The sequence below is a fragment of the Pristis pectinata genome, chromosome 10 (genome assembly GCF_009764475.1).
Source record: "Pristis pectinata isolate sPriPec2 chromosome 10, sPriPec2.1.pri, whole genome shotgun sequence".
In the NCBI taxonomy this organism is placed as follows: Eukaryota; Metazoa; Chordata; class Chondrichthyes; order Rhinopristiformes; family Pristidae; genus Pristis; species Pristis pectinata.
Genome location: NC_067414.1, coordinates 83194214 through 83208863, shown reverse-complemented (window position 1 = coordinate 83208863; position 14650 = coordinate 83194214).

The window sequence follows — 14650 nt, the reverse complement described above, 5'->3', positions numbered from 1 at the left end:
GGTCTGTAATTCTCTGGACTATCCCTACTACCTGTTTTGAATAAGGGGACAACATTCACCATCCTCCGGTACCATACCCGTGAACAACGAGGACTCAAAGATCCTAACCAATGGTTCAGCAATCTCCTCCCTTGCCTCATGAAGCAGCCTGGGGAATGTTCCATCAGGCCCCAGGGCCTTATCTGTCCTAATATTTTCTAACAACTCCAACACATCCTCTCTCTTGATAGCTATATACTCTGGAACATCACCCTTACCAACACTTTCCTCAGCATCATCAAGACCCCTCTCCTTGGTGAATACTGAAGGGAAGTATTCATTGAGAACCTCACCCACTTCCACAGCTTCCAGGCACATCCTCCCACCTTTGTCTTTAATCGGACCTACCTTTACTCTAGCCATCCTTCTGCTCTTCACGTATGAGAAAAAAGCCTTGGGATTCTCCTTAACCTTACTCACCAAAGCCTTTTCATGTCCCCTTCTCGCTCTCCTCAGCTTCTTCTTAAGTTCCTTCCTTGCTACTCTATATTCCTCACGAGCCCTGTCTGATCCTTGCTGCTTACACCTTATGTATGCTGCCTTCTTCCTAACTAGTTGTTCCACCTCTCTCGTCACCCACAGTTCCTTCACCCTACCATTCCTTCTCTGTCTCACTGGGACAAATTTATCCCTAACATCCTGCAAAAGATCCCTGAACATCGACCACATCTCCATAGTACATTTCCCTTCAAAAATGTCATCCCAATTTACACTCCCAGGTTCTCGCCTTATAGCCTCATAATTTGCCTTTCCCCAGTTAAATATCTTCCCATCCTCTTTGCTCCTATCCCTGTCCATGACAATTCTAAAGGTTATGGAGCAATGGTCACTGTCCTCCAAATGCTCACCCATCGATAGATCTGTCACCTTTCCCGGTTCATTACCTAAAACTAGATCCAATATGGCATTCCCTCTAGTTGGCCTGTCAACATACTGTGTCAGGAATCTGTCCTGGACACACTTAACAAACTGCACCCTGTCTAAACCCTTGGCACTAAGTAGGTGCCAATCAGTATTTGGATAGTTGAAGTCTCCCATTATAATAACCCTGTTATTTTCGCATCTTTCCAAAAACTGCCTCCCAATCTGCTCCTCAGCATCCCTACTGCTACCGGGGGGTCTATAGAATACTCCCAGTAGAGTAACTGCTCCTTTCTTGTTCCTAACTTCCACCCATATTGACTCTAGAGAGGATCCTTCTACATTATCTACCCTTTCTGCAGCTGTAACAGTGTCCCTGACCAGTATCGCCACCCCTCCTCCTCTTCTCCCCTGCTCCCTATCCCTTTTAAAACACTGAAAACCAGGAATATTCAATATCCATTCCTGCCCTGATATCAGCCATGTCTTTGTAATAGCCACAATATCGTAGCCCCATGTGCTTATCCCAGCTCTCAGTTCATCTCCCTTATTCCTGATGCTTATTGCAGTTAAGTAAATGCACTTTAGCCCATCCACCTTACTACTTTTGTAGCCTGTACTCTGCTTCTCCTTCCTCAAAGCCTCTCTACCTGTCAGATCTGATTTTTCCCCATCCCCTTCTTCCCCTGACCTACTCCACCGGTTCCCTTTCCCCTCGCAATCTAGTTTAAACCCTCCTGAACCACGCTAGCAAACCTGGCTGCAAGGATATTAGCCCCCCTCTGGTTCGGGTGTAACCCATCCTCTCTGTACAGTTCCCACCTTCCCCAGAAAAGATCCCAATGATCCAAAAATCTAAAACTCTCCCTCCTGCACCAACTTCTCAGATATGCATTTATTTGCCATCTCCTCCTATTCCTACCTTCACTATCATGTGACACTGGCAGCAATCTCGAGATCGCTACCCCTGAGGTCCTGTTCTTCAGCCTTCTCCCTAGCTCGCTAAACTCACTTTGCAGGACCTCACCCTCTTCCTACCTATGTCGTTGGTACCAGCATGAACCACGACTTCTGGCTGTTCTCCCTCCCGCTCTAGAATCCTGTGGACCTGATCAGTGACATCCAGACCCCGGCACCTGGGAGGCAACATACCATACGGGATTCATGCTCACTGCCACAGAACCTCCTATCTGTTTTCCTGACTATCGAGTCCCCTATCACTACTGCCTTCCTCTTCTCCTCCCTTCCCTTCTGAGCAGCAGGACCAGTCCCATCGAACATCCATCAAAGGGTTTAAACAACAATTGAAATCTCCACCCATAATCAACGTATATTCGTTTAAATTAGGAAAAGGTGCAAATAAATGTTTAAAGAACTTGGGATGATCAATGTTATGTGCATAAACATTAACCATAACAACTTTTTTGTTAAAGCCAGTAATTAATAAAAATCTACCATTTGGGTCTGAGATTGTTTCATGATGAACAAATGAAATTGAGGAGTCTATAAAAATAAAGACTCCTTTCACCTTCACTTGTGAATTAGAATGAAACTGTTGACACCCTCCAAAATCTAAAAAAGGCACTGATTATCCTCTCTCCTAATATGAGTCTCCTGGCAAAAATAATCTGAGCGTTCAATCTATGAAAAACTTTAAAGATCTTCTTCTGCTTGATTGGATTATTTAAACCATTTGTATTCCATGAAACAAAATTAATCATCATATCCATTTTAATAAACTAAAACATATGGTGTGTAAAGGGTTAACCTTGCTGCATAGGAGACTCATTAATAGGAAGAGGAAAAAGGGTTCAAAGAGGAGCTGGATATGACAACAATTCTGACATAATTGTAGTTTTAAATCAGTCCAGAATGAAAAAAAACTAAACTAAAAACAGCCCCACCCTCCACCCATAAAAGCCCAAAAACTGGCCAATAGACAGCCAGAATGGTACTTATTAAGTCCCTTAACCTCACCTCCTTTGGTGGCAAATTTCCAAGTTAAAAGGAATGCAAAACACCACCAGTACTCAAAACATGGAGATACAAGTATCAAAAGCATTTCGAAAATATAAACATTGAGACAAAACTGCTTGCTGAGAAAATTCTATGCAGTTAAAAATACTGACAGCCGACATTTAAAAAATACAATCTTACTATTATTTCAAAAGATAAAAGGCAATCACCCAATCAGATTCTTAATTATTACAAAAATAAACAATTAAAAATATTAAAGTAGAATAATAAAAGGGAAAAAAGAATTGTAAAATAGAAACATGATAAGTATCCATGTTCCAGAACCAAACACGAAAGTGTTAAAATAGGGTAAAAAAGATCTCTGGACTTAAAATGTTCAAATCTGTAAGTTAGTTATTACCTTGTAGACCAAATAGGTGTAAAAATCAAAGAATAGCACATTCATTAAACATCTGGAGTCAAAAGTTAATCTTTGAGAAATTCTTCAGCTTCATCCATGGAATTAAACCATTTACGTGATTTGTCAGGGAGTACAATCCTCAGATGAGCTGGGAACAGAAATGCAGGTTGATAGCTCTCTTGATAAAGCCACGACATAATCGGTTTATAACACAATCTCTCTTTCATCTGGACTGTGATCTTCAACCAGACGAAACCTTCAATCTTTGTATTGGATCATTCCTTGACGAAGAGCAATTCAAATCAAATGCTCTTCAGTGCCCACATAGTGAAATCTCAATATTACTGACCATGGTTTTTGCTCTGCCAGAGGTTTTGTTCTTAACGCTCAGTGAGCACGATCAAGTATGGGACGTTCAGAGAAAACTTCAGAGCCAAACACATCCATCAGAAGCTTGCAAAAGAATTCAATAGGATTACCAGTTTCGGCATCTTCACGAAGGCCAATGATCTGCAAATTGTTCCTCTGACTTCGAATTTCTAAATCAATAATCTTCTGTCTTTGCTGTTCCAGTATTTGGGTAGTTAAAGTTAAATCCTTTTCCAATGAGCTCAGTCTACGATCTCTCCCTTTGCCAGTTTCATCCAGTTCAGCAATTAATTTCTGTTGTTTAACATTTTCCTGTTTAAGTGTTGTTAGTCTGTCTTCAATCTCCTTTAACAGCGTTTCCAAAGTGGAAAAATTTCTGATCAAGTTTTTCATCCAGGAGTTTAGAAATAGCTTCCAAAGTAAGTTGAGGATCTCCATTCCCCTTGCTTTCAGCTGCACCTTTAGCTCTGGTGTTCATTTCCGGCAGTTAAAAATCAAAATCCAATCTTATAAAAGTATTATAATAGTCTTATTAAAACTTTACCATGGATATTAAGACGGTGGTGAACAAAAAATTAGAAAGTGAGTGGAGCAGTGCCAAGATGCAACCTACTCCATCTAGCGCCATCAAGAGCGTCTGAGGTGTTCTTTTCATGAAATTCTGCACCCTTTTTTCTTCAAACATACCTTTGCTCATTGCGGCCAAAAAATTCTATTTTAACTTCATCAGTCCACAGGACTTGTTTCCAAAATGCATCAGGCTTGTTTAGATGTCCCTTTGAAAACTTCTGACACTGAATTTTGAGGTGAGGATGCAGGAAAGGTTTTCTTCTGATGACTCTTCCAATGAAGGTCATATTTGTGCAGGTGTCGCTGCATAGTAGAACAGTGCACCACCACTCCAGAGACTGCTAAATCTTCCTGAAGGTCTTTTGCGGTCAAACAGGGGTTCTGATTTGCCTTTCTAGCAATCCTATGAGCAGTTGTCTCAGAAAGTTTTCTTGGTCTTCCAGACCTCAACTTGACCTCCACCGTTCCTGTTAACTGCCATTTCTTAATTACATAATGAACTGAGGAAATGGCTATCTGAAAATGCTTTGTTATCTTTTTATAGCCTTCTCCTGCTTTGTGGGCATCACTTATTTTAATTTTCAGAGTGCTAGGCAGCTGCTTAGAGGAGCCCATGGCTGCTGATTGTTGGGACAAGGTTTGAGGAGTCAGCGTATTTATAAAGCTTTGAAATTTGCATCACCTGGCCTTTCCTAACGATGACTGTGAACAAGCCATAGCCTTAACAAGCTGATGAAAGTCTGAGACCTTGGTAAAAGTTATCTGAGAGCTCAAATCTCTTAGGATGCCCAAACTTTTGCATGGTGCTCCTTTCCTTTTTTCACTCTAAAATTGTACAACACAAAAATAATACACTAATCTTGCTTAAAATATTGAAAAGAATGTTTCATCTTTAAATTTGACTTTTGGAGTTCAGTTCATCTTCTACTCACTTAGCTATTCACAGTAACAGACATTTTGACCAGGGTGCCCAGACTTTTGCATGCCACGGTATATATCTGCATGCTGAGGTCTCTTTTTTTTTGATGGGCCATGAAAGCAGAGAAGAGTAATTTAACTGGATTGAAGAATGAGTTTTCACCTTCAATGATGAACTGGAGGATCATTTCTACTCATGATTAACCCAGAAATACAATTAAGTGTGAAATTTTATTTCTGGGTGACTTCTGAGTAAAACATTCTTCTAATTCTCTTTGGAGGGATTTCTCAAATTAGTTTCCACAGTAACATACATTTCTCTGATTTATAGGATTTAAATCATAAATTACCAAACGGCATGCAAAACAGCCCATACTCCTTCTGGCCAAAGAATGAATATCCAACCTAGTCCACTTGGTATATAGCCATGAATAAGCACCTGAAGTGCTGAGAGTACATTTAAATGCAATAAAGAATTCTACCTGTATGACATTTTTCAGGCAGAGATCCAGACCCACATATCCTCTGTGTGGAACTATTCTCTCCTCACTAATCTTTCTGCTGTCATCAAAGGAAATGAACATTGATGGCAAGGCTAGCATTTACTGCCCATTTCTAATTGCCCTTGAAGATGCTGGTTAATTGCTAATGGCTTGAACCATTGCATTCCATCTGATACTCCCACAGTGGAACAGCTTTATCAATACAGTGACCTAGGTTATTTTAGAGAGCAGTTGAAGTCCACTCTTAGGCAGGGTGACTTCTCTGCTAAGGGAAATGGGTCCTTCCAGGCCACTGCCTGGCTCTTTATACTCAGTTAAATCTTTCCTAGGCCCTATATTCCAGTAACGTTTCCCGGCCATTTGTTGTTGAAATTCTGGTACCATAAAATCCCTCCTCAATGAGACCAATCATGTATGAAGCACTTCTACTGGCCCCCAGTGCAGTTTTGTAGAACCTTTTCACAGGCTTTCAAGTTCTTCTCGCACAGGGTGGTGGGTATATGGAACGAGCTGCCAGAGGAGGTGGTAGAGGCAGGTACAATTACAATGTTTTTTGAAAAAAAACCACTTGGACAGGTACATGGTTAAGAAAGGTTTAGAGCAATTTGGGCCAAACCAGGTAATGGGATTAGTTTAGATGGGCATCTTGGTTGGCATGGATGAGTTGGGCCAAAGAGCCTGTTTCTGTGCTGCATAACTATGAATCTTCTCAGCTCTTACATTCTGTGACACAGTTAATGTGGGAGAGTTTCAGTGCTGCCTTAACCACCTTGCCTGGCTTATCATCATAGATTTGTTCCAATGTCTGTTCTCTGCACTTGTCATCCTGTATTGTCCATTCCCTTTTCTAGTTTCCACCCACCAATATCCCCACTTGCCATCAAATACATAGACTCACTTCTCTAGATTGATATCCATGTGTGATTTTCTGCTCTTGATAAATCCAACTATCTTACTACAGGCTAGAGCTTTCTTCTACATAAGCAATGTTGTTCTTCTACAAACTTAACTCTAACCTTTCCTTTGTCTAAATCATTTATATATACGAGAAAAAGCAGAAGACTGGGTACTGAGCCCTGCAGTACCACATTGGAAACAGCCTTCCAGTCACCATGAACATGACTGCTTCCTGTCAATGAGCCAGTTATGGAACTACCTTCTTTATTCTACAGAACCAAATGGGCTTTACTTTTCTGACCAGTCTAGCAACTGGCACTTATCAAAAGTTTTAAAGTGCATGAAGTCCCTGTCAAGCAACTCATTACCTGCTTGTGTAATTATTAGATTGACAACCCATTTATAACACATTCATGTTAGCTGCTTTTAACTTGTGCCTGTATTAATAACGATTTTCACCATCTCTCCTCTTTCAATTAATCACCGCTGAGATTAGGCTGACTGGTCTGTAATTACTTGGGCTACTTGTTTCTCCCTTTTTAAATAATAGTACAATGTTAGCAGTCCACTGGCACCACAGCTGTAGCTAGTGGATTAGAAAATGGTCATTTTCTGCTGTTTCTTCCTTTGCTTGTAACCAATGGGGATATTATTTATTAACTGAGATGCAGGATACAAGTACAGGGAGGTTAAGTTAGAACTGTACACAACATTGCTGAGACCACAGCTTGAGTTCTGGTCACTACATTATGGGAATGATGGGATTATACTGGAGATGGTGTGGAGGAGATTTAAAAGATGTTGATAAGACTGGAAAGCTTCGGCTATAAAAAATATAAGATTGGCTTGTTTTGAACAGAGAAGGTTGTGCAGACCTAAGGGGCTTAGCTAAGGAAAATAGGAAGCATTTATTTCCCCTAGCAGAGGGGCTGAAAGCCAGGTGAATAGATTTAAAGTAGGATAAGAAGGGAGCTGAAGATCCTTTTCACCCAGAAGGGTCAGCAGCTCACTGCCAGATCGGCTGGTAGAAGCTGAAACCCTCATCATGTTTGAAAAAGGCTTTGACATGTACATAAAGAGCTGTGACCTGTACGGTTATGGACATTGTGCTGAAAGATGGGACTAGGTTGGGTAGCTCTTTGTTGATGGCACAGAAATGATGGACTGAATGGCCTTGTGTTGCATATTTTCTATAATACACCTGATGCTTTATTCCCTACACAGGTGCTGACTGACCTGTTGTTTCGAGGAATTTTTTATTCTATAATCTAATTTGTTGATACCTGTAACTCTTCTCCTTTGGTTGGACTCCAATAAATAGATGCTGCATAATTTCTCAATGTGTTTGCTGTGCACTGTTTAATGCTGCACAGAGTGCATATTATTGATTATAAAGGAATTACACCCCTTGTCCCTATTGGCTGTGAATGAATAAAGACAGCTAAGACCATTTATTCTCTGCATAGATTTTATACTACTGTAAATTGCATTGATTTTAAGTACCTTAAATACCATGTATTGCATCTTCCAATACATTGTATACAGTTCAAGAAGCATAACTATGGCTAGGATCATACTTTGTATATTCCTACGTATTGCGCACAATCCTATAAATCTTAAATACCCTAGACGTCCCGTACAGTATATTCCAATGTGTACAGTATAAACAAATATGGTATATTCTTGAACCTGTAAATATCATGCTATATATTCTGAAAAAATGCTATCCTATACATTTTACACTGCATATACCTTGTATTTCTCCTAAATGCCTTCACTATGCATTTCAGTAAATTGTAGGTTTATACGTGTCCAAACAATAGATACCAGTCCTTGCAGGTGCCTAGAGACTACCTAACTATATACTACCTCTCTAATCTTTTAGGTAGTATGCAGCGCATACTAGCAGTGCATTGTGCAATGTACAATCATGGAAGGAGCAGCCTCGCCACCTGCAGAAAGTGCAGTGTCCTGCAGAACCCAGTGGAGGAGAATGACCTGCTATCTGTGACCAGGCACCGGACAGCTCCTTTAAACCACAGACCCTAATACGCCCATGCACAATGAGGAAAAATGTCATTGCAGTGCTGAAGTAAGTGCGCTACATGCCCCCAATAAACTAAAGCAAATGGAAACGATGCAATCCTGTTTTGTTATTGCTCAGCCCCATTCTGCGTTCATTAACCGAATCAACCCTTCCCTCTCCTCATCAACATGAAGCAAGCAGCTGTGGCAAAACAAAAAAAAATACAACTAGGGCAGGTAATTGTGTTGTCATCAATTGTATAAGTCACCTGTTATGCTTTCTCTGTGAAGGGTCAATGGGGAGAGGGCATTGCCTCCAAACTCAGCAATTCACTCAATAGGCAGCAAAGAAGCATTAAGGGAGATAACTCTGTTACATGTTGTTTATATTTAGGGGAGAGGGCAGAGGGCGGGCATATGAGTTATATACAGCTGCACAGAGGCTCAGTGAGGTGAGGACACACATTCTTGGGTACTCCTTGGAATATAACAGTTTGGGATTTACTCATCTCCACCTCCACATTCCACTCCCATCACTAGAGGAACCATCAAACCCTTCAAAATGCAGTGGAACTTTGGCATTTAACAAATCATAAAGTATATGATATTCAGTCAATATTTAGCATTGGGTTTGATGTGATAAGTTACTTTTTTCAAAAAACATTGTCCATTACGAACCAGCTTTTCCTTTGTGGTTTAACATTTTACTATACAGTCTGCAATTATGCCTCGGAGCTTAAAATATTTGTGTAATGGAAACATCTGATAGTTCCTGGTAAATAATTATTATGTAATGATCTTAACAGTGAATGCAGAGCCTGGGAATTATCTTTAATCAGAAACATTTACCTAACAATCTGCTAAGTTGAATTGAATCTTCATAGTCTCACCCTAATTTTCTTTAGTGGGTTTACAGTGCCACTATTTCCTATGTATTTTATGCAATATGAAAAGCAGTTTTAAAAGTAGTTTCCAAAAGAGATTTGCATATAAGGATAAAAAAGAATAAAAATACAGAATTACGGGGAAGGTGAGGAGCAGCGGAGTATTTGAATAGATATTTGAAAATGGCTTTCTGCTATGGTGCACAATTTCTTGATTCTACCAGGATGCCTTTGAGTATCAGAGCCAAGTACACAATAAAAGTTGAACCATCTAAGCGTGAAGATCAAGTCGCATTGGAGCTGAAATTGATAATGATCGACTATTTTGTTAATCAGTAGATGTAGCAGTTACTGGATGTCACAATTGAATTTTTACAGCACTCTAGTCAGGCCGCATTTTGAAAACTCTGTTTATGTTTGGCCATCAGAGCACAAGACAAACATTCTAGCCCTCCAGCAAGTACAGAGAAAAGGCATCAAACAGATCCCTACTGTTTGGAAAATCCAGCCATACTTGGACTTCAGCTCCAAATAGAAACATTTGAAGGTGAATCTTATGTATAATAATAAACCCTTTTGTAAATTCCATGTGGTACTTCAAGATAAACATTGGCATTTGGAAAATGAAATGTAAGTTAAAACTGGTGATAAGCTTATGTAATACTCATATTAGCAAGGTCATACAAAGAATGATCAACACTAGCTTTGTACTTCTAGACAGGATAATGGGACATTTAGTCTGTGTGTCTGTGTGTGTGTGGGGGGGGGGTGATTAGGATCTTCTAAATGGATGAGCTCAGAGGAAAAGAAAGAAATTTCTCATCTGTATTTGAAGGCAAAAGAAAATAGCCTTGCATGTTACAAAGCAGTAACGTATCTTTTGGACTACAATGATAAAATGTGTAATCCTTTTATATAACTTCAGTCACTTCATGTAATTCTACTTTATAACACTTCCAAGCCAATGTATTGCCTCAGTTTTAAAATTCTGAGTTCCTGGAGCATAAATTTGTAGAGTGAATGTCAATTATGACAACACTGGATATTCTTAATATTGATATACACTGTCTAACTAAATAGTATAAAGCCACCAGTTCAATGAAAATATATCTTTGTTCCACAAGTGACAACAATCTTTTTTTTTACTTTAGAGATTACATCTTGATGAATAACTGTTGTATTGTGTACGAGGAGAAAATAATTTGTAAAAACTGGAATTGGTGTTCAATTTGTGAATGAATTTAGTCCATAAGTAGAGTATATAAGGAGTAAGAGAACGCTAACTATTTCTCCTAAGTGAGACTGATTACTGACAAAATTAAAAGAATATTCATAATCTTTCTGATAAAGGGTCGGTTACCTGAAACATTAACTCTGTTTCTCTGTCCACAGGTGCTGCCTGACCTTGTGAATATTTCCAACACTTGCTGTTTTTATTTCATATTTCCAGGATCTACAATTATTTACTTTTCAATTCATAATCTTCCTTCCATTTAACATAAACTGAAATTTTAATGTTTATATAGTTGAATTGCAGGTTCTTTTGATAAACATTTGGTACTTGATTGAAAAGAGAAAATCTAATGTCACAAGACTTCTGAGCTACCAAAATGTGACATGCAGCTGTAACATTTTTAAATAAATTATTTGTACAATGCGTTGAATCACCAAGATGTAGAATTCAAATCTACAGTTCCCATTTCCCCATGTGGTAAGTTGTTTAGCTTAAAAACAGAAATTACTGGAAACACTCAGCAAGTCAGGCAGTATCTGTGGAAAGAGAAACAGTTAATGTAACAGGTTTATGACCTTTGATAATAACAAGATTAGGCAAGAAACATTTGACCCTTTATGTCTGCTCTGCTAGTCAATAAGATCATGCCTGGTCTTTAACCTGACCTACTAACTGCAAAGCCCTCAATCCCCTTGATATTCAAAAGTATATCAGTCTCTGTCTTGAATATATTCAATGACTAAGTCTCCACAGTCCTCTTGAGTAGAGAATTCCAAAGGTCCATTACTCTGGGTGAAGAAATTTCTCCTCATCTTAATCCCGAATTGAGAACGTGAATATATTACATGATCCTTTCATCCAATCATTGAAATAAATTGTAAACAGCTGAAGTCCCAACACTGATCCCTGTGAACTGTTGTACCCCACTGAGCTCCACTAATCAGACCTTGTATGGTGCTGTTATCATTTCCTTAATAATACATTCCAATGTTTTTCCTACTGTTGAGGTTAAGCTAAATGATTTAAAATTCCCTGCTTTATACCTCCCTTCTTTCTTATGTAGTGAAAATACATTTGTCACATTCCAATCTGTGGGAATTTTGGAAGATGACAATCAGTCCTGAGCCGCCTCCTTGAAAACCCCGGGTAGCAGATCATCAAGTCCTGCGGAGTTATTGTCCATCAGTCCCATTAATTCCTCCAGTACTAGTTGTTTAATAATGCTTAGGGCCTCTCATTGACTCTTAGGCAAATTGTTCTTTGCTATTTCTGAGTTTTTTTATGACTTCTTCCATGAAGACATACACAAAATACTTCATTTCCCCACCCAATAAAATTTTTCCTCTTACAATCTGTAGGGGATCATGTTAAATTTAGCTAATATTTTCCTTTCTACATTTCTATACAAGTCTTCCAACCCATTGTTATGTTTCTCTGGAGCCTACTCCTGCATTCAGCTTTTCCTTTTCTTCTCAATGTCCTGCTTCTCCTTTGCTGCATTCTGAAAATTTTCCAATCTTCAGGCATACTGCTTTTTTCCAGTAATGTTATGTGCCTTTTCCTATCTTTCCTATGTTTCCTTCTTCCAGAAGAAAATAAAATTATATTATTTGTTTGATCACCTAAGTATTTGGATTGTACACCATACCAACGTGGGCTGGAAGGGTTCAATGACACTCAGTGTTGAAACCAGACTATTGACCCTCCTTATCTCTTAGTGGGAGTCAGGGTCATACAGCACTGAAGTAAGCCCTGCAGCTCATCATGTCCAGGCTGACCATTGCTACACATCTATCTTAATCCCATTTTTGGCACTTGGCCCATAGCCTTAGTAGGAAAGAGAAAGTATCAGTCTAAGAAGTTAAAGTTAATTTGTTAGTAGTCAGGAAGGCTGTAATTCCTATTTGGAAGTCAAAGAGTGCTAGTTACCAGTATCTACAAAGTAATAAAATACAATTTGAATGAAGTATACAAGGATGGGTGGATTGTCCTCTAGTCCTTTTATTTTCTTCTTTCTTCAATAGTCCATTAATATTTTCTGATTGAGTCATCTGTCTCCTACTGCACCTGCCTCTCCTGCCAGCCCATTCCAACTGTTGATAAGAAATCAGTGTCTAAAGCAGGTATTTCAGACACGTGTGCTAAGTCTTCACAATTCCCACTGCCTGTGTTCTTTGGTTTCGGTGTGGCTGGGTAGATGAAGAGTAAGAGGGCAAGCTCCAGCTGCAGCACCAACGATGGCAATGTTTATCCAACAATAGTCTGACTGCTTGCATCAGGGATTACTGGCGAAAGGTCTGCACCAGTACAATGCCTGATTTTACGCCCCTCTGATGATAATTAATGCCACCAGAACTGAGATCGGTTTCATTGGCACTGGTCAGGAATCAGGCTTGGGCTTCACGATCTGTGAGGCTCTGCTGTATGTTGGACTACCAGGAGTTTTAAAGAAGGAATTGGGACAATAACAGAGTATCACCATGCAGGTATTTCCTTTTGTAACATTTAAATTTAAGTAAGATACTGAAATTGGGTAACCATCTCAAAAATGATGATGAAGCCTATCTTCCCTTTTGATATCAGTCCATGATTCTTAACTTGTGAATGCTGCTCTAAATGAATCAATTCCATTCTGTAGAGAGGACAGGCACCAAGAAGTGGAAGCTTCACTCAAATCTGTCTGTCTTGATTCTACAGGCATGACAGAGGTACACATAAGTGAGGAGTGGGTGTTGCCTTTTTGATAAGAGAGGACATAACAGCAGTACTCAGATGACACTCTTGGGGGATCATCCAGTGAGACCATATAAGTAGAACTTAGAAACAAGAAGGGGAGGGTCACTGTAGTGGGGCTATATTATAGACCCCCCAATAGTCAACAGGAGCTTGAGGAGCAGGTGTGTAGAGAAATTGCTCATAGTTGTAAGAATAATAGGATTGTATTAGTGGGAGATTTTAATTACCCCAGTATTGACTATGCAGAGTGTTAAGGGCTTGGACAGGTGGAATTTGTGAAATGTGTCCAGGAAAGTTTCTTGACTCAATATATAGAGGACCCAACTCAGTAGGGTGCAATACTGGACCTTCTCTTAGGGAATGAGGCAGGGCAGGGAATGGAAGTGGCACTCAGGGAGCACTTTGGCTCTCGTGACCATAATTCTTCTAGTTTTGAGATAGTGATGAAAAAGAACAGGACAAGTCCACAGGTTAGGGTCCTAAACTGGAGCAGGGCTAATTTTGGGGAATAGGGTAGGATCTAACAGATCAATTGGGTGAACCTGTTTGAAAGGAAAGGAATGAATAGCAAATGGGAGGCTTTCAAGAGCGTGAAATCAAGAGTCCAGAAACAGCCTGTTCCTGTTAGGGTGAAGGGTAAACTTAGCAAGTTTAGGGAACCATGGCTGAGGAGAGATATTGATGCTCTGCTCAAGAAAAAAGGAAGCATACATTGGGTTTAGGAGGTTGGGAACAAGTGAATCCCTTGATGACTGTAAAAAGATCAAGAATACTCTTAAGAGGGAAATCAGGAGGGCAAAGCGAAGGTATGAGATGGATCTGGCAGGTAAGGCTAAGGAAAATCCCAAGAGGTTCTATAGCTATATTAAGAGTAAAAGGGTGTCCAAGGAGACAGTAGATCCCCTTAGAGATCAGCAAGGCCACCTATGTCTTGAGCTGCGGGAGATGGGTGGGATTTTTAATGAGTTGGTGTTTACTGAGGAGAAAATCATAGTTGCTCAAGAGATAAGGGAAACCAATGGGAATGTTTTGGAGAACATTCTTATTACCAAGGAGGAGGTACTTGCAGCCTTACAATGCATTAAGGTGGATAAATCCCCAGGGCCTGACTGAGTATACTGTATCTTCGGGCTTTGTGGGAGGCTAGAGGAGAAATTGCAGAGACCCTTGCTGAGATATCTGCTTCATTGTAAGCCACTGGTGAAGTTCCCAAAGACTGGAAGGTAGCTAATGTTGT